A 21,783-nucleotide genomic window follows, 5' to 3' on the forward strand; every position below is an offset into this window, starting at 1 on the left:
TGTCCTGATTTACATTTGGTTTCAATAAGATTTCTCTTGTTTTAACAACATATTGCTCTGTCACACCAAAGTCTTTAATTGAAGATTAATATTGTTAATGGGGTTGTTTTGCTTAAAGATTGTTCGTGTTCAGTGAGAGTTCATCTGCCACAGCTGCATAGCATCAAAGGTCCATCTAATACTGCGGTGTCTTAGCTTCTTACTCACCTAATATATTGGCTGGAACACCGTGTAATCCAATTTCCTCGGGAGACATAACTTCTCCGAGGCTTTCAGTGATTACCTACTCATTTCAGACTCTGTAATTGTCCTCAAGTTCAACAGACTATAGGTTTGAAAATAACTTTGTGAGTCTCCTCTCTAAGCGTCCTGTGAGCTGAAATGGTGATGAATGACTAATTAATGGATTTAAGTGCTTTTTGCAAATATCTGAAGAAGTGGTTAGCTCTATATGTAATGACAGAAGAAGAATAAAGGTGGTAATTGTGTATAAAAGGTTTTTAAAAAAAAAAAGATTTTAACCGTCATGAGTCGAGATATTTTTCGTTTTAATATGGTGAACTGAAATGCCATATTTGGATGATTTAGTGTTAAAAATTCTGCAAACGATAATTTACTGACCAGTCAGCCATGTAGAACTGTGTTTTCTTCTTTTTGTGTGCACTGGCCTGTGCTCTAGTACGTGCAGTAAAAGTTCCGAGAGTTTCCTCTTTAAAACTAATTCACCGAGCTTCTTCAAAGGAATTGATAGATAAATGGGTATCATTATGGCAGGCCAGCTGGGTTCAGGTATATCTGAGTCTTGTTCGCGAGTGAAGCTAAGATGGATCAGAAGATTGACAGGAGGACTGATGATGCATTATGCAGGTACTGTACTGGACTATCAAGGTGAGGAGAGAGCTGAGCCTGAAGGCGAAGCTCACGATTAAACCCATCATTCTATGTTCCAAACATCACTTACAGTCATGAGCTCTGGGCAGTGGCCGAAATGAGTTTCCTTTACAGTACATCTGGGCTAACCCTAAGGGACAGGGTGAGGAGCTCAGATAACTGGAAGTAGCTCAGATTTGAACTCCCCCTTCTTTCCATTACACAGAGAAGGACCCAGCTGTACAGTGCAGGCATCTGATTAGAGCGTCTTCTGATAGCCAACTGGGAGGAGACCCTGGAAAGACTCAGATCCACAAGGATGGACAACGTACATATGTAATCTGGCCTGGGAGAGAGTCGAAATCCTTCACAGAGCTGGAAGACGAGGCTGTTTGGGTCTGCCTTCCATAGCTTACTGCCATTTGCACCCAGATGAGCGGTGAAGAATTGAAGTATTGATTAGTTTGTTATTTTGTCTCTAGGTCCTCCAATTATCCAAAACAGACAAAGTTCAGAACTGTGATGGTATGAAGCACAATACTTTTGCTGAAGCAAACTTTTTAAATGATTTAGTAACAACACCTGCTGCAAGAAAGTTGTTTGTGCTGAGTTCCAGTGAACGCTGACAGCATATAACAGGCAGTCAGACTGGGTGAGGAAGGTCCTGTAGTTATGTGATAAATTATGCAAAACACAAACAAGTGCAAGTTTAAAACAAAAAGAAAAAAAAAAAAAGCTACATTTTTGGATCTTCCTTCTTTAACTTTGTGCCTTTGCACATTTAAACAAAAGAACGTCAGTCAATAAATTATATTCATTACATTACCATGTAAAATCACTAATGTTTGTAGGTGTAATTAGCAAGTCTGTGATCATTGGTGCAAAAAGGGGCACTAATTATGTGGTGTGATTTTTCTGTCTTACAGTGACTTTTATCGCAGAGCAGAGAAATCATGTACACTTGTTTTCAGCCTCACTGAATGAATCATGTTTAAAGTGTAGCAAATAAGTAAAAACCTGATGTTTTAGTTTTAATTTTTTGTGGGTGGGTAGATGGACCCTGTGTACTCTGCAGCTGCTCATGTGACAGAGTGGGAGCACTGGGCATCAGCTGGTTGTGTTGTAGCCATTATATTCCAGTTTTTCTTGACCTTTCAATAATTTATAGCATCTAAAAGTTAGGTTTTATTGTGGCTACTAGAGTGGTTTAAATTAAAGTGCCCCGATGGGTTTTGTGCATTTATATACTGAGCATGTATGACAGTTACTAGTCCTACATAATTGCTTGTCTAAAAAAAAAAAAAAAAAAGGGCTTAACATGGTTTAACCTTAATTCAACTGTGCAGATGTGTGGCGTCACTGTTGGTCTGATTCAGTCATTATGTTTGATTGCACTTAAAAAATAAATAAGTAACTTCATATCAACTTTATTGTAAGTTTTCCAAAATGTAGGGATCCATGTTCCATACATATAGTTGAAACCAGAAGTTTACATACACTGTATAAAAAGACACATCACCTTTTTTTCCCTCACTATCTGACATTAAATGTGACTAAACCTTTGCTGTTTTAGGTCAGTTAGGATTACCAAAATTATTTCTATTTGCTGAACGCCAAAAATAACGAGATAGAGATTTTTTTTAAAAGATTTTTTAAAATTACTTTCTTCAAAGTGAAAAGTTTACATACATTTCCTTAGTATTTGGTAGCATTGCCTTTAAACTGTATGACTTGGGACAAACGTTTTCCTTCCACAAGCTTCTCACAGTACTTTGCTGGAACTTTGGCCCATTCCTCCTGACAGAACTGGTGTAACTGAGTCAGCTTTGTTGGCCGCCTTGCTCACACACACTTTTTCAACTCAACCCACAAATTTTCTACAGGATTGAGATCAGGGCTTTGTGATGGCCACTCCAAAACATTGACTTTGTCGTTCTTAAGCCCCTTTGTGACTAATTTGGCGGTATGCTTAGGGTCATTGTCCATCTGGAAGACCCATTTGTGCGGCCAAGCTGTAACTTCCTGGCTGATGTCTTGAGATGTTGCTTCGATATTTCCACTTAATGTTCTTTCCTCATGATGCCATCTATTTGTGAAGTGCATCAGTCCCTCCTGCAGCAAAACATCCCCACAACATGATGCTGCCACCTCTGTACTTCACAGTTGGGATGGTGTTCTCAGGCTTGCAAGCTCCCCCCCTTTCCTCCAAATGTAACGATAGTCATAGTGGTTGAATTCTAGTTTCATCAGACCACAGGACAGGTCATCCCTGTGTGCATTTGCAAACTGGCTGCAGGTATAAAAATGAGGGGATTTCAAAATATGATTCTTGTCTTATTTCTATCTCTACACTGTATAAAAAACATACATTATTATATGTAAAACTTCATTTTATATACTTTAAAAATGAAAACTACTTTGTCCTGACAAAATGCAGACAGAAAACTTCTGTATATGTGAAGCCAAGTGTAACACTGGCCTCCTAAATCTGCTCCCACCAAATCTGTGATATTTATAGGGAACTTTATTCTGCAGTTTTCACACTTTATTTACACAGCAAATACTTTATTTCGCTAATGACTTAGTTTTTCCCCCCTGTATCTCCCTAACCGTGCTATGCTATAAACACAGACATGAATGATATTTTATTTTAATTGCTATTTCTACCGTTTCAATTTGCATCCCGCTGCCAGAATGTGGCAAAAGCTCAGAAATCCCACAATGTGTTCGCTCCACACACAAAGGAATCACGCATGCGTCAACGGCGAGAGACTCTCCTGATTAGACGAGCCTGGAATCTACCACACAGCCCACTATGTTGCAAGGCTCTCCGCTACTAGCGCACCATCATCTGCACCTGCCTACTCTGTTGTTGTGGTTGGAGCGCTGGGAGGGGTCATTATTTCGCAGGGAGCCGTAAGAGGAGGAGGCATTTCCGAGACACCGACAGAAGCGTGTAGCTTTAGATTCAGCACCACAAGATTGAGGAAAGCGTCCGGATTGAGTCGATTTTTCCACTCTTCGCCGTGGGTAAACTGAACGGGGAGGACACCATTTTTTTGGGAGTACTCAGTGAGACCAGGCGCTGTGCACAGTTTGTGGACCTGCAAGAGGTGTCATCTCCAACGGTGAAAGGTGCGTAGTTAGTTGGCTGCCGTGGTTTGTCAGCTGGGATTTTTTTTTTTTTTTTTTTTTGTTGCTAGCATCCTGGTAGCATTACACTTGCTGCACTGACTGCCGCTCTGCTAACATTAGCTTAGGCGAGGTCCGGCTCTTCATTCATCATTGTGGTTTAGCTAGTTGGCGGGGTGGAGAGATAAATCCCCGCACTGAATTACTTTACGGTGCGTTTTTCCACAACACGCTTCAACGGCGTTTGTTTCCCTGAGCTGGACTATTCCCGTTAGCTAAAAAAAAAATCTCAGCGTCGCCCACTCTGCTAGCCTTACCTCAACGGTACTCCGAGCACTTGCTATCCAGTGAGCCCAGTGCTGAAAGCCTGCTCCGACTGCCAGTCGGGCAGGGACATGCTAGGCTGCTATGCTAGTGTAGTTGCTAAGCTAACAGACGCCGGCCACTTTAACGCAAGTACAATAACGGTCCCACATCTGCATTAAAGGCTGTTTAATTATTCAGAGGGCTGGTTAGCAAATCCCCCACTTTCTTCACCGGCGTGAAAACTACTTCGCTTCTTGTCGTGTGTTTACGGAGCTATTAAATTTCTTTGTGTGCTAATTTTGCCTCTTTGTTTAACTGACATTTATACCCGCCGGTGAGCTTACAACAGCAGCAGCTGAATTACGAGGCAATCTGTGCTAGTCGATTTTTGATTTCGTTAACTCGCCGTCTTGATTGCATCAAAAGGATGTCAAGTAGCGAACTGTCAGCTTTTCCATGTGTCACCCTGCAAGCGCAACCTTACTTTAAGTCTCTGTGAGCTCTTTTAATACGGGGAATAATGAGTTAAAATCACTTGACAGGCAGAACACAGCGAACTCAAACTGAACATTTCCATGTGTTAAAACTTCCTCACTGTTCCATTAAGGCAATATTGATCGCTGTAAGTGCAAAAACAACGTGTTGTTCTCTCAGTAGCCTATGTGAAAGGACAGTATATTGTATATTTGTGGTGTACTAGTAGTTTACCAACTATTACAAAACAGTAAATGATGTTAGATTAGGTGTGTTGTTGTTGTTGGCTTGTTTGCATACAAGCCTCATGCAGTGCACTGTGCATTCAACAACACTGCACAGCACGAGTCAGAGCAGAGCTTTGTGACCCAGTGTGGTTTGCCACATTCCCTTCCTGTAACTGGATATAAGGGGTCCCAGAGGCATGCAGAGGTCACATAGTGGCTGTATTTAGTAACTGAACTTTTGATTGGCAAGGAAGCATGCTCACAGCCCTCCATCATGGACTGTGTGGGTCTTGTCCTCCATAGGTTTACTCTGTCACTTTATTTGCTAGAATGCGCAGCCTGCAACAGAGGAGACAAAAGCAATCAAACGGATTTTTTCAAAAGTAAAAACAACAGTGTGTCTAGTGTGCTGTCTTTTGTGTCAGACACTTAGAGAATAACATTCAGAAATAAGTACAATATGGTTGAGCTCTCCCAAGGTCCAAGCAGATGTTATTTATTTGCCGGCTTTTGTAATATCTTTTCGTTTGACTTCCATGAAAGTTCAGTGTAGAGATACACATCATGATTTTCTTATTCAATTCGTTCATCAGTTATTTTCATGTTCATGGGTTCTATAGTTCATCTAAAAAAATGGTAACAAAATAGTGACTAATGTTTCCCAGAGCCCAAGAAGACATCATGCCTTGATTGTCTGGACACTAGTCACAGACATTAAATTTAAATTGATGTAAAACTATTAAATCCTCAAGTGTGCCACTGTGGGACCAACTACAGTTTGCCATTTTTCCTTGTAAAACGACCTGCATGATTAATTGATTGTCAGCATTGTTGAGAAGCTGACACGTAATTTTCTGATGAATAGCTATCAAATAATCAGCTAATGATTTCAGCATTAATTCAGTCTATCCCTCAATTTGTAATGATGCATTTCAAAATGTCCTGTCTTTTGACATGGCATATTGAAAAAGGAAATCTGTAGTTGCGGTAATTTTGCTTTGAAAGGACAATATAAAGTACTAAAAATCTCTTTTAGGATATATTAAATAGAGACAGACAAGGCAAGAGCTGTGATTCCAAGCTGCCAAGCATGGACAGACTCTTCTCTGCCCTTTGGGAAATAACTGCATATGTGTATCACTGTCTAACCATCTGCCTAAGATCATATTTTATGCAAGACTTATTTTTTATTTTTTTAACCTTTTTAATTTTCTTTTCATTTTACAGTAGGTCACATTTATGTTCAGGATTATGCTGCTATGCTTGACTATGAACCACTGCTAAGCATGGTTTAGTAAGAAGCACGTCATTTCATTCAAACTTTTTTAAATGACTTTCAGCCATTTGGAAACTTCACCGTTTGGTTTGACTTCTAAATGAAAATCACTTGCACACACACACAAAGGTAACACAGTCAAAAAGATCTGTCCTTGATTGAGAAACATCCGTTTGAACTAGTTTGAAGACACGGTTCAGCTAATATGCAGCCCTTTTCTAGTTCCTCATTTGATCATAGCAAATTAGAGGGTTTGACAGCCACCTGTATGTAATAATCTAAATGTTTTGGCTCAGTTATTTTATGCTGTTTGCTGTATAAAGCCTGTTTCTGTCAGTGGGGATAAGGAAAGGGCATAATTTATGGGTGAGACTGTGCAATCAATGGCAGCCGGGAGTGCATTGTGTTCCTTGTCTCCTGGGAGAGGAAGCGATATTGGCTGACTACCATGGAACCCCCTGTTGTTGTTACACTGAAGCAGGGCTTTAAGGTAGCCATGGTTCCCCTGCTAAGTGGAACAGGACTGCTTCTCCTCTTAGGCCCTCTCTCACTCTAGCTCCTGCACAAATGTTTGATAGTGTTTAAGAGATGAGAGATGAGGCAATAGAAACAACACAAAACAATCAATAGTTGTTGCGCCCTTGTCTACCACATCAATTTTAACTCTCCTAACCCCAGGGTTTGTATTACCCTGTCCTGCAATGTGAAACTGCATTGACCTGACAGCAAACATTCTCACCAGGTTTTTTGGCTAAGCAAATATGTCCCCATGTTCTCATATGTTGTTGTCATAGCAATGTTAGTCTGTATGGTGGGGGGATCGATGCTTTTCAGCCTAACCAACAGTATGTGACATGGGCATACAGTGTTTAATTGGCTAGATTAATACGCCGCTTCCTTGGCTGTTTATGTGACGTTATCCTACACAGGACTATAAAGAACATAAAACAAAAAAAAGAAGAGAATTTTATTGTTTTAAGGGGAACAATAAAGTAGATGATCCAGCACTGCTTAAACATATAGTGTCAGCAGCAGTTTGGCACAGCAAGAAAGAACAAGGTTATTCTCTTAAGTTTCACAACTACACCCACCATGCCCAGGAAAAGGACTGTTTCAGTGAACATTTATATTGTTTCAAGGCAAGCTTTATCCAGGACTGTCACTATTAAAAAAAAAAAATCAATCCATCCACCCATCCTTCAATTACTCATAAGTCTGTGGGTGAGCCAAATACCATTTTAACACAAAACTGCTCACAAAGCATCGGGAGTCTGTTCCTTATGAAGCTAATAAAATTTAAATAAATGAAAAGTGCAAAATATGTGCATCCCTTGTGTCATCACAACTTGACTTGTGTGGAAATGTTAAATTAAATTTTAATATCTTATGCGGCTTGGATCTTATATTCAGGTTGCAACTAAATTTTTAACAGCACTTCCTTTTAGCCAACGAAAGCTGCCAACAGATCTGCACATATTTTAAGGTTTAGGGAGGGTTCAAAATTGCAGCGTGGAATGTGAAGTTAACTTGATGATGCAATGTTCAGACTTAAACATTTCAAAGAAGGCGCTCCCTTTACGATGGTCTGACCTGCCGTACTGTGTGCTTTATTGTTTTCATGCAGCTGGTTGTGCGTTTGTTGCATTTTACTTGACCTGTAGCAATAAACCTTTCTATGGGTGGAGTTGCTGCAATGGCTCATCAAGCTTTTAGCGTAAACTCTAAACAAAGTGGTCAGTTTCAGGTGTGGTGACACTGGAGAAAATGACAGAAATTGTTGGTGGCCATCTGCTAAACTAGATTTTTAATTCTACTACAGTTAACTCATTTTTTTAGGTCATTTAACTGATTTTAATTACTATCAAAAATCTACAAAAGGGTGGAGAACACAACTGTGGGAAGTCAAATCCATCAGCCTTTAATTTTTTGTCAGATAACCATCTTAAAGCAAACAAATATGACACTGGTGCATTTTAAAGATCACTGCTTGTAGTGTTTTCAAGATTGCTTTCTTTGTTTTGTTATTTTTTTTCATTTCATATTATGACACATAGTTGCTTACCTCAGTGTATGAAAGAGTGACGATAAGAGACTTAACTTAGTTTTTAGTTGTCTACATCTCAGGTCATTTGTTAGACTTGTGGCAGATATGGGAGTGAGCTCTAAGGCGCTATAGTGGTAATAATAGGCAGCTCTGGGGTAGCCCTGGAGATCGGCGGGTGCCGTGGCAGTGGGCAGGGAGCAGGTTGCTGGTGGGTGGGCTGAGGCCCCAGCAGATTGCAGCCTCCTCCTCTTACGGCATTGTTGTCCAGTTGTTGTAAACCAGCATGGTGGAAAGTGGGACAGATGACATGTCATAAAGCCTGCATTGTCATCTAAAGAATGAAAAAAAGGTTTCATGTATATAACTGAAGTAGTATGCAACCACATTCAACACAGGCACGTGAACGCTTACCCGCTAGGTACTTTAAATGTTATTCGTCAGCTTTTATTAAGTGATTTGTTGTCATTTTTTGTAGGACACAGTGTGAGTTCATACGTATGATGCAAAGCGCCACACTTTTTAAACAGTTTCAAAAGTTCTTCCATAGCTTGGACAGTGTTCAACCTTATTATTGAATTGTGCTAAATTTTGACTGTTTTTTTTTGTTCTGTTTTCTTTGTTGACTAGTGTAAATCTGAATTTCTGGGAAGTAGTTGTTCTGGACATCCTTAGAACATACAATTGGATCTTGGGAACATGCAGTAGTTGTGCTCATTTTTTTGACAATAGGCTTTTGTTTGGTCAAATGTTTGAAATCTTTCAGATCAGTGCAGCATTGAAACTCAGCGTCTCTCCTTCCAAAATTAAAGTTGTTCTTTGATAACAACTTTAATTAAAGGGGTGAAATTAAGTGTAATAAAGTTTTAGTCGCATCAGTGGAAACCCCGCACGGAGAGAGAGCAGATGGAGTTCATATCTCCTAAGAATTGAGAGAGTGAAATTTCTTTACTGAGCAGGCAGCACCTCTTCTCATTGAGATGTTGCAACCGGAGTCTTATGCCAAGCTGCTGCCAAGACTTTCACTACTGTTTTAATGATTCTCCCCCAGCCTCCCACAGATGTCACGATCTCTGGGGAAAGATTATTGATTTTGACAAGACTGAATTGTTAGTAGTATTTTTTTTTTCTTGTCAGTTGATGGCCCTATCAGTTTTAAATGTATGAAGCAACAACACAACCAGAGCTAATTCGGAGAATGTATCCAGCTGCTGTGGATCACCTTATCCCCTATAGCGGGCTACCACTACACTGTAGGAATCCAGTGTATTCATGCGGAAGAGGATGACCTGAAATGTGAGCACCAAAGGATACCTTTAAAGTCACTTGGTATCTGTATTTTTTTTCATCAACACCACTATGCTCTTAATATTTAGAATAGAGTAAAAAAACAAAACAAAAACAAAACAGTAGTCTTTTTATTTTGTCCAAAAAGTAGTCTTTTTTTGAATTTATTTTTTTTACTTTGTACATAATGTTGAGATATTTGTATTTTGTACAAATATTCTATTTAAGAGTTAAGTAAATGGTTTTGTATTCTATTGGCTATTGCGATTTACATTAACCTTTGTCTGGTAAAATCTGCAGCATATTATGGGCGATTTTGATATTAAATACATTACTGCATTTACCCACACTCGATAGAAAGTTTTTGTACCTGTGAGACATTAATGAAGTTAACCTGGACATAGAACTGCATAAGAACAGCCTCCACAGTGGGTAGATAGATCTCACTCCCGTAGGCTGATTGTAGATGCAAGCATGTAGGCAATAATGAATAAGCACTAACAATGTGGTTTGGTGAACTGTGTAATTTGTGTGCAAACATTCAGGGTCATCCTGACTTGCACAGTTGTTGTTTCTCTAGCGGGTACGAGGTCATGTCAACACACTCCTGGTGCTTCGGCTTTGTCTCTATTCTCCATTGTGCCACCTTATTGTTTTGATCTCATCAAAAACAAGTCTGTGTGGAGAGTGTTGCTAGAGGGCATTCAAGTCGCTCATCTTCTCAGTTGTTCTGTGCTTCTGAGGCCTCACTCTTCGCTCTCTCTCACTCCCGTCTTTCCACCCCCACCACAGACTACATCTGGGACCAGAACGGGCCCCATGTATTGGCCAGCTCCTCCCCCACAGTGTGTGTGCTCTGTCTTGGTGAATTAACTTTTCAATTGTTAGGTGACTGCTTTTCTTCTCTTTTCTTACAGAAAATCTATATGCTGACCAGAGGCGATTCAGGGATTTGACATTCGTAGCTTAGCCTAGAAGCTTGAAATGGGTGACTGGGGACATACTTTTTCTTTTTTTTTTACTCAAAAAGTTAATTTGAAATGAACCTCAACCTCAGTCAAGATAAGATGGATCTTTTCTATAAATAAACCAAAAACTGGGGTGTTAAAGGCTTAGAATTTGGCAGCTGCTTACTGATTTTCATAGAAATGCCTGACAGTGCAATGGCTGAATACAGCTTTCAGCGTGTTCCCCACTCAAAAATTACCCTCATAAGTTGGTGGTTTTCTTACAGTTATATCCCTTTTCTCATATTTTTCTGGATAGTCACTCAAAGTTACCCATTATTAACCCACCATTTTATCTCTTTAAAAGAGCAAGGGACCTTAGCTGCCAATCTCTAAACAAGACAGTAGGGTCCCCCAAAAGTATACATGCACTGAACTCTCTACTTAAGTTTGTCTTTGTTTTTCTCAAATGAAAGAAAAAGATAATTACTTGGATTTTCTAGGAGGTAACCTTTCTTTGTGTCAACAGAAGATATAATGTGGATGTCAGACATGTATTAGCTGGCTCAATCTCATTCATTTTTAATGCCAGTTTTGTGGGAATGTTTTGAATGCTGTTCTTCTGGCTCTTGCTCACATAGATGATGTAATCGTTCTTAATTCCACTTACAAAACTCTCACTGGCTCGATGGTTTTATAGCAGCTCCTGCTAGCAGTTACTGGTTCCAATTTTGGATTCGAACTCAGCTGTTTCTGCTGCTGGCAGTAGTTGGGAAATTATGTTTTGCATTTCTCTCCAAAAAAAGTGTACTTAAGAAGATTAATTAGTTTGTTTTGAGCTGAAATTAATCGAAAATTATTAGGATTGACTGCATTTTGTGTCTCATGGCATGGCAAGCTATGTCTCCATGCTGGTCTGCCACTGAAAAACTAAAAGTTCTCATTGGTCCCCCATCTTCTGCCTTCTGAAGCCAAGACTTGTAGCACAATTAATGTCCACATGTACAACATGCAGGCCTATGCTGAAGATATTCAGGGCTTGAGCACAGAAAAAATGACTCTAACAAGGCCAGTCATGCTCACATGAGCCTTTTGCTTGCCTTTACCCCTCACCATTTCTTTCTGACTTGGTAAATGTAGCTTCTGCACTTGCAGCAGCCGATGTATTGTCATTTCTTTCAAGCAACCCATTGCTGGACACCATAAAGTGATAGTTAATACCAGTTTGTGTAAAATCAAACTGCAAAGAGTTCAACCTCCCTCCTGCAAAGTCGTAAAACACAGCAGTTGTGGATTTTTTTTTACGTCCCTGGCTTGAGTTGATTGATATGTTTTGGGTTTTTTTTAAAAAGAGAGGAGATTTCTGTATTTAAACTCGTCAGTATTAATAATTCAAAATTAAATATTATCATAAGTTGTGTAATTATTTTCATATAGCCCCATATCACAGTATTTTGATATTATCTGATGTTTTAATTCATGTATTTAAGGATGTTGCGACTATAGAAATAAGTAGAGGATTTTTTATTTATGTTTTATCATTTTTGTTATTAACCAGATGATTTTGGAAATGCAAAAATTACTTAAATGTTTTAGAAGTGCAAGATTGCATGCATGTTTATAACTTTGTTTATTCTTTATGACTGTATACCACTTTGACACACAAATCCCATGTCTGATGTGGGATTATAAACCTGTATTCACATTTGACCTATTTATACTAGACCACTGTCACGGGTTAATCCCAGACGTTAAACCATGACTGTAACTGTCATGGGATTACGCCATGTGCCCAGTAATAAGATCCAAGCCTTTGAATATAGCTCCATACTTCTGTTATTTTTAATTTTTTTACTAAAAGCCACATAGAATTCTGTGAGGCTTTAGGTGCACAGTATTTGCTGAACACAGTTGTGTGAGTTTGCTACCTTGAACCCATTTGCTGCAGTTAGTGGTAACAGCTACAACATTTAAGTGAGGAGAATAATTTCCTTTTTTTCTTCTACTTATGGAGAGTTAATGCAATAGTTGGAGGTCATGATTTTTATTGTCTTATACTGATGGAAAATGCAGTATCATCCTGGCACAGCATTTGTGTGGAATGACTCTTTACGATAGGTAAAGGTTATAGGTCAGAATGGAAAGTCCTTTTCAACACAAGATGTTTCAATGTTTAGCTAACAGATAATAAATCGGTGCTTGAAAAGGAGAGGAAGGACGAGGAAAACAAATTCTTGCTTTGAGGCAGAGAATAACAAATTGAATAAGGAGTAAAACTCAATTAGACAAGATTGTTCGAGCAGGATGGATGGACATCACCCTGTGTGATGTATTTTCTTGGTTGCAGTAAAAAATGGGATTTGCAATTAGTGGCCTTCCAAGGGGAAGTTTGAACGATAGTTGCTCTAAGAGTGCGTAGTCATGCATTTAAGAGTTCATTTTGGGATTTAGTTGGGAGGTACCCAAGTATTCACCATGTGCTTTGACTGCACAGTACACTCCTCCAGATATGCACTCATCTTCTGCTGAGAGCTTCTCATTGTGGGGTTTCACACAGCATAAAGACACAATTACAATTAGGAATTAATAATTACTATTCAATAGCAATAATAATACATTATTTAAAAAATCTTTTCAGTTAGACTTCTGCTAATAAAAAAAAACAAAAACAACGACTTTAAAATACATCAGTAGTCCAGCAGTTGATGATAAAGTTTAAAGAAGTGTTTATTGTATTATATTGTTTTCTTTGTGATAATGTTCACGCCAAGACTTTCCACTCATGCAGAACTTGATGAGTGTGACGTACACAACTCAGGCAGGCCATTTAGGGGAACACATTCATATTAAACTATTTACTAAGATTCATCCAAAGGATGAAAAAAGCGGGACTTTTTCGAAGAGCAGTTCATTTTAGTGTTGTTTGAGGTGTCCCGAGATGTCCCTGCCAAGAGGTCGGGGGCAGGTTTTTTTAGAAGATGTGGCTTAAGAGTGTTTATTTAGCTTTGCAGTGTGTGCATTATGCTTTTAAAGAAGGTTTTTGAATTCCTAAGAGAACATGACTGCTTTGAGAATTTCACAGGTTGTGCCCTACTTTGATCAGCCTATTTTGGCCACTCTGAGAACATGGCTCTGGAGAGCAGCGATATGACAGGTTGAGCCTTGACTTCTGCTTTTAGAGACTCCCCCGCTGTTCCACGCAAGTGTGTGTACGTATTTAACTCTGCTCCAAATCTGGGTCAGTGCAGTGTCGGCATATTAACTTTCCATAATGACAAATGACAAGGATTGTGGTCACAAAGTTAGTGTCATACGGTAAAAAAAAAAGGACTGATGCCCATTTTATGCAGTGCAAGCAGAGTTGAAACTTTCATTTTTTTTATCTTCAAGAAATGTGCATGTATTTGCAAAACCGCAGGGCCAAAAATATTCTAAGACAACGACGTCTCCTAAAACCAATACTGTGCAGTGCATTTAGAAAGTGTTCAGACTCCTTTTTATTTATTTTTTAACATTTTTGTTGGTTATATTTATGTTGCAGCCTTATGCTAAAACAATTTAAATTCACATTTCTCTCATCAGTCTACATTTAATACCCATCACGACAAAGTAAAAACTGAAATATCACATTTAGGGTTGGGCTGTTGGATGATGCCATTGTTTAATGCTGACGGCTGACAGAGCTCACACACACACACACACACAGCGGCAGTGCGGCACACCCCACCACACACACTGTCTAATTCCAGTATAATAATATTAATATTATCAGTAATTAAAGAAGCAGCTAAAAAATGAGGAAAAGGAGCAGGAGGAAGGAAGTAGTGAGAAACACATGAGCAGCTTTAAGGCATATAAGTAGTCCGTGAAAATATAGTGCAGAGTCAACGGTCCATAGCGGTGCAGCCTAGCAGGAGGTATGAAAGTTATGTGAAGTGCAACGGCTCAGTGCGTGAATGTAAACACAGGCACATGACGATGACTTTGTGACAGTCATGGCCAGAGAAACAGAGTGACTGCTTCATCGCTTTGGCAAGCATACTGCTGTTGTGTTAGCCAATCTTTGTGGTGAAGTATACGGTTTAATTGAGCATCTGTTTATCCATTTTTTAGTGAGAGCACATTATCTTAAACAAGGTGTGTAAATATGGTTGTTAATATGCATATATAGAGATATGTTAATTAGCCATGTGCTCTGTATTGCTTATGCTAATTAGCCATGTGGAGATGTTGCCTGAGAGGTTACTGCCTGGTTAGGGAGCAAGCTAGTTTGGTGAAACCTCTACTGTTTAAAGATTGTTTTGGAAAAAAGCTAACTGGAAATACATCAGAACAATGGAGTTAACTTTTTGTTAAATTAAAGGGAAGAACCCCTGCCATCCATGGCGATGTTTCACTATAGAATATTGGATCATATGCCAGTTCCATACACTACACACACGCAGCAAAATAACCATGAAGTTAAAGGAACTGCGTGCAAGCTCGGGGACAAGATTGTGTTGTGGCTCAGATCAGGCAAAAGATATTTAGCAATCAGGGGAGAAGGGCTTTGGCAAGGGAGGTGACCATGAACCCGATTGTTCCGAGATCCTGAGTGGGGATGGGACAATCTTGATCCAGAATGACACAAATCACTGCAACACTCCACAGATCTGAACTTCATGCCAGAGTGGCCGGATGGAAGCATCACAGTGAAAGACACATGAAAGTTTGTTTTGGAGTTACAAAAAGCCACTCAGACTGTAAGTAACGTGCTCCTCTCGTCTGACGAAACCAAGATAAAACTGTTTGGCCTTGCTTGTAAATGTCATGTGTTGAGAAAAACCAGACATCGCTCACACCTACCCAATATCATTGCATCAGTGAAACACGGAGGTAGCAGCATGATGCTGCGGGGGTGTTTTTTGGCAGCAGAGACACTGGTCATGATTGAGAGAAAGTGAACAGAGCAAAGTACAGAGATATGCTTAATAAAATACCGGTTCCGGAGCGCTCGGGACCTCAGACTAGGCAGACGGTTCACCCTCCAGCAGAACAGTGAGCCTAAACACACAGTCAAGGCAACGCTGGAATGGTTCAGGGACAACTCTGTGATTGTCCTTGAGTGGCCCAACCAGAGTCCTGATTTGAACCCAATTGAACATCTCAAGAAAAAGACCTGAAAATTCCTGTTCACAAACGGCTCCCATTCAACCTGATGGAGCTTGAGAGGGTCTTTGGCCAAATAATGACAGAAAATTCTCCATTCGGGGTTTACAAAGCCCTGGAAGACCTAAGACTATAATTAAGACCAAAGGTGTGTCACTTCACAACTGGGTGAATACTTCTGTCAGTGTGACATTCCAGTTATCTGTTTTGAATAAATTTCCAAATATTTCTTTTTTGGTTTAGTTTTTGGTTTGGCATTAAGAGGTCTTAAGCAGTACATAAAATCTTTAATTTTGCTATTGAATGTGAAATGTAAAGTATTAAAAAGCTCATTTTCAAGCAGTGTGGGGAATTTCTGGCTTTTTTAAAAGCATCTTGTCATTTTTTAAAAATTCACTGCTGCTTTTCTTAGCAACAGAAGGTTTCGTTGGCCCACATTAAACCTTAAAACCACTTTTTGTCTATGTTATGAGCAAGGTTTGGCACACAATTGTATGTTTCAGCATTAATTTTGCAGTTGCACCTTTATTCTCTTAAGCATTGTTGTATAAATTATGTGTTGTTAAATACGAATGAACACTATAAATTTAGAAATACTAAACCACACTAGTTTTAACACTTGATCTGTCCTTATTTCTCTGCCCCTAAATGCTTATCATGTATTAACCTCATTTGTTAATACATTCAATGAAGTGAAGTTAATCCAGGCCCACATGGACTCACAGAGGGAGGAGTCTTGATTTTAATTCTGCCTTTAAGACCACCAGATAACATTTAAAATAGGATAACAAGCCCAAACAAACAATTTGATACCATACAGTAGTAGCCTTCTTTAGCTTTAAGTAATATTTCAAATGATTTACCAATTTGATATGTGAAGGAATCAATAAGAGAATGTGAATTACCTTGCGATGAACAAATGGCATTTTTCTCGCTTGATATACTTTATTTTTTAAATCTTACGTTGACAGATTGCGTCTTGTGACTTGCAGATTTCTAATCGAGATTTGAACCTAGTGTCTTATCAAAATACCCATGCATCCTGTACACTTGTGTAAAAATGTGCTGTGCTAAATGGCTATGATTTGGTCAGTGACATTTATGTTGTTGTAATATCACGTAGAGGGAAAATGTAGTGTATGGATTCCTGCATGGTGACTATAAGTCGGTATGTGCATGCATCACCTACTCTGAGTTTGGCAGCAACTGGTCGCTGTGTCATGTAGGTCGTGTCCGTAAAAATATTTTTAAAAATGGTTACAGGAGAATAGTGTGGTTTATGATCTTTCAGTGACATCTTGCTGATGAGGTGGATAGTGGTAAAAGAAAGTGCCAACAATGCTAACTAGGGGTTAATTCTGTTCGTGAGGAAATGATCGTCTTTAAATGAAAAAACAAACAAACAAAAAAAAAACGACACAAAAACAATCGATTGCACACCTGATAATTTAGGATCATGTTTAGGTGCCAAATATACAACACATTTTTGGCGAATATTACTATATCTATCTTTTTCAAGTAGTTTTCCTGGTTTGCATACATTACTGAAAGCTTTTACTGTGACAGCACGGGAGTTAAGGTCTATCAGGCTAGGATCGCAAAGTCTGCTGATCTGTGAAGTGGTATTTATGTGACGTTGTGTTGATTCCTCTTCACTGTAGAATTGTTTGGTAGAGTGCACCAGAGTGGATTTTGAGTAAGCGCATGTAAAGGAAACTGTGGCTTTTTACACACAAGTGGAATCATGATATTGTGTTGAGAACAAACATCAAACCACGTATTAAATGTTCAAGTCTTTAGCTCAACAGCACAGTCTGTAAAAGTACATTGATTGTATTTTGCAGTCTCAACATCACCAAATGAACATACTGTATTCAGAATGTCAGTATGTTCATTTGTGTGCTCACGTAGAAAATGTAAACTTATATAAATACCTTTATTTAGATGTGTACTGTTCCAATTAATTTAGCAAAACTAGTCATTAAATAAATAATACATGAGTTTGAAATGTTCATCAATTTGTAGACATAGGGAGGGTTATTAAAATACAGAATTTTCTTCTCCCTCACTGCAAAATCCCTTCAGGGCATGTAAGCGGGACCCTCTATGACTAATGTTATGTTGTCCAAAAATCAAGAACTCAATAATGATGGCTTATGTAATATATATATGTATGCACTACAATAGTGCCTGTAACTACAAGACCAAAACCACAGGGACTGCATGTGGAAAACACTGCAGTATTTTTCTGTTTGTGTTAGTTGGTCCAACAGTGTTGAATAGTACCACACATCGCCATCTGTCTTTTTTTTTCTTTTCTTTTTTTTTCTTTTGGTTTTGCCTGTAGACTATTGGATGGAGTTGCTCTGTATGAGAAGTGCTCAGTAAATAACTAAATACAGACTCACAAACAGAGAATATCTGTCACACAAATAGAGCTCTGACTCTGCAATATCTGTCACACCTGTGCTTGCCTGCTTTGTTGAGGTACATTGATCATCCTGAAAGGGCTTACTGCATTTAGGCACATTTAACAGCAAAAATGCGTCTGTGAAAAACACACCACAGGGTGGTGAGATTATTCTTGTTTACTTTCATGAAGACCACCATATATATCAGTCATCGTTTTGTTTTGACAAAGCACATTAAAAGGCAAGTAAAACAATGTCACCAGACATGAATTATTCCACAAAAGATCTAACTTGAGCAAATTATAGCGTTAAGACGCTATGTCTAAACCCTGGAATTAGCATTATAGTCGAGCTTTATCTATTAAAAAGAAGCTGAATAGTAACCAGAAAGTAATAGAAAAAGGCACAGCTGGCCACGAGTTTGCATGTCAAGAACACAGTAGGTGCACTGTATAACATGCTTTCTAGTTTGTTTAAGGTCGATGTATGAGTTTTGCTAATTTCTAATTTTTATTTTCAGACCATTCCAGAACTTAAAATGAGGATGTCCTATAACTTGAGCTATTTTGTGTGAAGATAAAAATACATTGTTAGAAAGTCAGTCTATAAACATTGTCTATGTGACTAGATACTTAAATGTAACATCATGAGTTTATTGAACTTAAGTCAATTTAACTCAGCTGGTGTTACATCTTGTCAACTCCGAAGACGACTTTGAACTCATTAAACATGCCAAGTGCAGTTAACTCACATTCTAAGGGCAGCTAGGAAACTCCCCTTTCTAAGTTAAATTAAGTTAAAATGATTTACAGTGTGGTTGTATTATCATGAATTGAGCAAAAGTAATTTTCCCTTCCAACTGGGAAGATGAAAGGAGCATACAATGAATGGTAGAACTGAAAGCTAATTGAATTTTGGTTACACTGTTATCTGATTCTTTTACGTGAGGAATAAATGTTCTTAAGACTCGGACTACTTCGATGTCATAGTTAATATTTTTCAGTTTTCATGACAGGCAGACTAAAATCTAGTTCAGTGATGACTGAGAAGAGTATTTTTTAGTAGAAATGATTCTTGTGGCCTTAAAGAAACCCTTCAGTTTGTTTCCACTAGATATTTTGGACGTGAGCTCACACAATGGTAAAGCTCATGCCAAGAAAAAATAACCAGAACAACCGTGCTACTACTCAGTCATAACCAGAAGAGACTCAAGTTTTTCTAGTTGCAGCGTAAAAGCATCCATTTTCATTAAATAGTCTGTATTCGATTTTCTGCCTTGACACGGCACTCTTATGGGGTTAATGATAGGATGTTCTGACTTCGTGTTTTTTTGCGCGATGTTCTCCAGGTGTGTGAGGTGTATCATTTGATTTGACATTAATCAAAATGTCACCATGGTGTAAATGAATCAGTCTCTGCCAAGATTTAATTCAGAAGTCGCTGAAAAGCTGCTGGTGTTCCTAGAGTCTGAACGGACATTCTAATGAACTGTCAGATGCCTTGTCTGCATCTGTCTTTGCTACTTATTAATATGAATTTTACATTGCTCAATTTCTAAATGCGGTCTTCAGGTCTACACACGTGTCAAGCAGCTGCTACAGCCCTGGCTCACGGGAAGATAATGTCGAGTTTGTGAAGGACATACTGCATTGTGTACTGCGATCTTCCTTTAACACAAGAACAGCATTCATGTAGAGCTGCAACAGTTGCTTGGTTAATTAAAAACCATTGACACCATCATCATCACTGAGTCATTTTTGAATAAAGAAAGGAAATTCTTTATGATTATATTGATTGAATGATTATATTTTGTGGGTCCTTGTTAGATAAACTTTGGGTTTTCAACTGAAAAGAGCAAGACATTTGAATGCGTTACTAGAGCAGTATTTATAGACAAAATATAGACAAAAGGCAAATTCTTCAGTCATGAAAATACCTGGCTTATTAAACTGTAGGGAAATTACAAAATGTGGCAGCAATTGCATTTTTTCCCCCTTTTTTTCTTTTTTGGACGGTGAGCTAATTGCTTGCAAGTTGATAATTAGCTATTTGGTGATTTGCTGGCATATACGGAAATCTTCTCTCTTGTTTGCTTCAGTCCATACTTTCTCACCTCAAACTAAAGGTTTATTAAAAAAAACAAACAAAACAAAAAACAAGCTTGTGTTGTTCCCACCCTGATCAGTTGAAGCTGTTTCTGACCTCCGATCTCATAAAACCACAAGGAGGTTTGGCATTTGAGGCAGAAAGACCAACATTCACGAACACACACGAACACTCGCAGTGCTCGGCTAACACCTGGCCGGCTGAGGTAATTACTTTATGTCCGTTAGCAGTTGTCTCTCTGCCATGTCATCAGCATTATTTCAGCGAAGAGCTGACACAAGCAGAACATAAGGTAATAATATTGTTTAATGGGCAATAAAAAAACAAACAGTATCAAGAAGACCCTACATTAGCTGACAAATGAGCTGACATACAGGCAATGGCAGCATGTGGCAAGCTCGCTACAGATGCCATTGTTACCGCTCCTACACCGTTGCTACCGCTGCGTCCCAATGATAAAATGTGTCATTCAGTCAGCGGTGACACAATGTTTGTCCTGGTGCTCTCTGTGTACACAGACCTCAACTCTCCCTCACTTTCCTCCTGCCAGCATTCACAGGTTTAATCCTGTAATGGACGTTTTGGCTAAAATTAGATGAAAAGAGAGTTTTTAAGAAGCAGAATCAAAGTCACTGAAAGCAAAAACTGCAACAAGGATTGTGTGGATATTTTCACAATGACATGGTTAAATGTTTGTTAATATCCTACCCTTCTCAACTCTGGTAGTGACTTGCTTGCACACTCTGTCGCAGTTGTGCAAAATTCAACACCAGCACTAGGTCGGACAGAGCAGAAGAGCAGTGCAGCTTTGAAGTTGCTAATTCGGGAAAAGTGAGTGAAGCCAGACAGCTAACACACTGAAACAATTGTGTTTTTCTGTGATGCTACATACAAAGTTGTATGGTTGTCAGCACTTTGGTTCATTGTTTCAGCCAATTCACAAGTCCGATTTAGCATTTTGCTGCTTAAGTGCATTTGAAACTCGGTCAGTCCGCAGTCTACATTTGTATTCTAATCCACTCATTATGGGATGGATTTTAAAGTAGTCTGCAGCTGAACAGACAGCTATTAAAAGGCCAATTGAGTGTCTCCAGTCAAACTAGCTCAGTAACTGGATTACCTGGAGGAAACAATGCTGGCTGATGAATTGTATTTTCTTGGCCATCACGACATGGACTTGGGTGATATAAACCTCACAAATGACTGCCTGAAAAGCAATGAATAAACAAAGAAAATGACATTTATTTACACACGCTATTCACACTTAGCAGGTGAACATCTGACCTATCAGATTAGATCGGCCAAGCATTCACCCCCAGCTGGCATTTACTTGAAGCCCCCGCTAGCTGTCAGCTACCCTCTGAGTGACTGGTTTTAATTTGGTGGTGATTGCAAGGTTAGCTGGTGTGATGGCTTAAGAAGGAGAACATCAAGAAGAAGGTGACGGAAAAATAAGCTTTGCATTTTAGCACTGTGTTCGCAGTGTATCTGTTAAAGCAGAAAGACTGCATGGACAATATGTGCACTTCAATATTTATCGCAAGTCATATTGTCTTTG

The 21,783-nt window shown here is 38.9% G+C and overlaps 1 protein-coding gene across 1 annotated transcript in view; it reads left to right on the forward strand.

The window, feature by feature from the left end:
- The first annotated feature begins 3,916 nt into the window (after nt 1–3,916).
- Nucleotides 3,917–21,783, forward strand: part of ctnna2 (catenin (cadherin-associated protein), alpha 2) — a 322,230-nt gene continuing 304,363 nt past the window's right edge. Inside the window, exon 1 of the mRNA XM_008298545.1 lies at nt 3,917–4,005. The gene's annotated coding sequence lies outside the window, so the exon portion shown is untranslated. The remainder of the gene's footprint in view (nt 4,006–21,783) is intronic.

This window comes from Stegastes partitus, unplaced genomic scaffold, assembly GCF_000690725.1.
Source record: "Stegastes partitus isolate 25-593 unplaced genomic scaffold, Stegastes_partitus-1.0.2 Scaffold29, whole genome shotgun sequence".
Taxonomy (NCBI): Eukaryota; Metazoa; Chordata; class Actinopteri; family Pomacentridae; genus Stegastes; species Stegastes partitus.